We start from the raw sequence: 2,799 nt of genomic DNA, 5'->3' as shown, positions 1-2,799 counted from the left end.
TGTTTAGAGAGGAGATATTCTCCTCAATATTCACCTGAATATGGGTGGTGCAGATTTTTCTGACCACACAAAGGAATTAGTCAAGCAGGGGGGTTGTGTTGGTGGTTTTTTTGTTTGTTTGGTGTTTTGGTGTTTGTTGGTTGTTTCTTTTTTTATATGTAATTTCTAACTTAACAATCATACACGACCAAAATTAAACAGGTGATAGGCAGTGACACAACAAATGGATTGAGTACTTTTTAAAGGTTAATAGCAGTCTTGAAGCTCTAAAAACACTCCTTAAAAGTCACTGTACATGATGTGCAATTAGATGGCTGAGATTCTGCAAAATTTGGCATATGTCAGAGATAAGATTCCCTGCAGAGTTGCTCTGACTGCAAAATAGATGTGACCTTTGAGGGTCTTAAAAAACAATAGTAGAGTTAAAAATCATGCATTCCCAAGTATCTAAAAAAAGTTCTAAATGCTTTAAAATACAAAAATATGTTGCCTCAAGAGCCAATCAAGTTTAGTCCAGAGAAAAATGCCACAGAACTAAACTCACCTTGGTGAACTTGGTGTTGCAAGATCTCCAGGGCCCTTTATCTACCTGGACAGGGCAAGGCAATCCAATGCTTTCTTCTGATTGAGCTTTATTTCAATAACATCTTTTACTTTGGCTTACTAGAACTCTAAAGAGAAACAGATAATATAAGAAACTAATCATTATTCTTCAAAACTTTTTATTTCTCCTCTGAACTTGAGCAAAGGGCACCAATAAAGTGGATTTAAATTAGCATAAACCATTGTACGAATAATAAATTAATCCACTGCCTTCATTTGCTTGTCTGGTAAACTGGTAGGTCTTCAGAGTGAAAACAGTTTTTTGATTGAGAATATGCAGTACTGGTCAAATAAGCTTTTGTAGTATTTGACCACAGATATTTCTCTGTTTTGTTTCCAAGGTATTTCTTTGTATTAGAATAACTCAGTTTTTCTAATACAGGCCCATAGCGAGAGGAGAGACTGGCTGTGGACAATGAAAGCCCACCAAAGACGATTACAACCCTAACATGATGGCACTGGCTGAAAATATGATAGCAGACATGGACTATCTTAGAACTGGACACTGCAGACAACACCAGAGCAATTGCAGCTGAAACTCTGAACTGTACCTGAGGATACCCTGTAAAACTTGATGCATAGGGCTGGAGGATTGATAGGAAGATAATGAAGTTTTCAGAACAATGAAATAATTATGAATGAGGAATATCAAGTGCTGTTTGAGATCAGTTTCCATTTGCCATCCTGTATGGTCTTAATTGCACAACAAAGTAAACAGAACATACCAAATATTATTTTTTATGGTTCTTGTCAGAATATGAGAGTTCCTTTTGCAGAGTTGGCCTCTTCTCCCAGGCAACTAATGATAGGATGAGGAAAAATGGCCTCAAGCTGCGCCAGGGGAGATTTAGGTGGACAGCAGGAGGAATTTAGGAATTTCATCACAGAAAGGGTGATTAAACATTGGAATGGACAGCTGGGGAGGTGCGGAGTCACTGCCCCTGGAGGTGTTTGAGACCGGACATGTCACATAATGCCATGGTCTAATTGACAAGGTGACGTTCAGTCATAGGTGTGACTTGATGATCTCAGAAGTCTTCTGCAACATAATTGATTCTGAATTGCTTCACTTATTTTTGGCATCAGAGTAGGTTGATAATTATTTCAACTACACTGAGAAAACAAATTCACTGCCTTTCCTACCCTACTAATGAGATGTGAATGAAAAGTGAAAGAGATCGCCATGAAGTGGGCACATTGACCATCAGTCTACCCATAAAGATAGTGAAAAGCAAAGGGTAAATTACAGGAACTGAGGGGCTTTGAAAAATGCATTAATGTCTTTGCTGCTGCTTTGAAAAAGGTATCATTCTCTTAAAAGGCACATTAAAACCAAAGAAGTGACAAGACATAGAAGGTATGTTTGGCCTCAGGGCAAGTACCATCTGTCCCTCTTGTTTAAAATGAGAATGAAGCCGTTAGAGAGCTTTGGAAGTGAATGTTGTAACAGGAAAAATGTGATATACATTTCAAGAGAAGGTCTAAGTGTGAGAGACTTTAGATTTTTTGCTTGTTTTGTTTTAAGCCCTGTGTACATTTTTTAAAAGGTTAGTGCATGATTTCCAAATATCACTGCACATCAATGCATTGTTGCATTGTTTCATAAACCCTGGTCCCTTTCACTGTTTTAGTGACCTATCAGTGCTGGGAATCCCCATCTTCAGAGGTTTCTGAACTGATCTGAACTATAAGTAATTGAAATGTCTTTGAAAATTACATCATGAAGGGGAGAGGATATGTATTCCACATTGGGAAAGATTTTCTAGCAGTGAAAGTATGGAAATTTTACTGTTAATTGGGAAACTAGTGTGAAGCAGAAAGAACAAGTTTGTGGGTCACATTCTTGTGAGATGATTCAACCAGATTAGAGGGAACTAAATAAGCAATGTTATGAAGTAAGGAGGCAAACAGAATACAATCCCAATTTCAGGTGAGCTCAGACAATATCTGAGTATACTAGCCTAAGCTGAATTTTATGCTGCAGCAACTTAGTAGCTGTTGACACCCAAGATAGCTCGTTTACAGCTAGCTTGGTTATCACTGTACTAGATTTAAATCTGCACCCTCATCAATAAACTGAACTGATGTGAAAAAATCCCAAAACCCACAAAGTAAAAGACCACCTTTTTCAGTCACTTATATACAAATCCTAAGAGAATTCACAATAACTCCATAATAAAAGGAATGAGAAATTCT

General features: G+C 37.5%; 1 long non-coding RNA gene across 1 annotated transcript in view; it reads right to left on the bottom strand.

Annotated features, from left to right (window-relative positions):
- Positions 1 to 201: 201 nt before the first annotated feature.
- LOC108444644 overlaps positions 202 to 2,799 on the bottom strand; it is a 12,337-nt gene continuing 9,739 nt past the window's right edge. Inside the window, exon 3 of the long non-coding RNA XR_001859274.1 lies at positions 202 to 671. This is a non-coding gene — a long non-coding RNA (uncharacterized LOC108444644). The remainder of the gene's footprint in view (positions 672 to 2,799) is intronic.

The sequence above is a fragment of the Corvus brachyrhynchos genome, unplaced genomic scaffold (assembly GCF_000691975.1).
Source record: "Corvus brachyrhynchos isolate BGI_N302 unplaced genomic scaffold, ASM69197v1 scaffold61, whole genome shotgun sequence".
Lineage (NCBI taxonomy): Eukaryota > Metazoa > Chordata > Aves > Passeriformes > Corvidae > Corvus > Corvus brachyrhynchos.
Note: the sequence above shows the minus strand (reverse complement) of the source record. Positions and strands in the feature narration are given on the sequence as shown.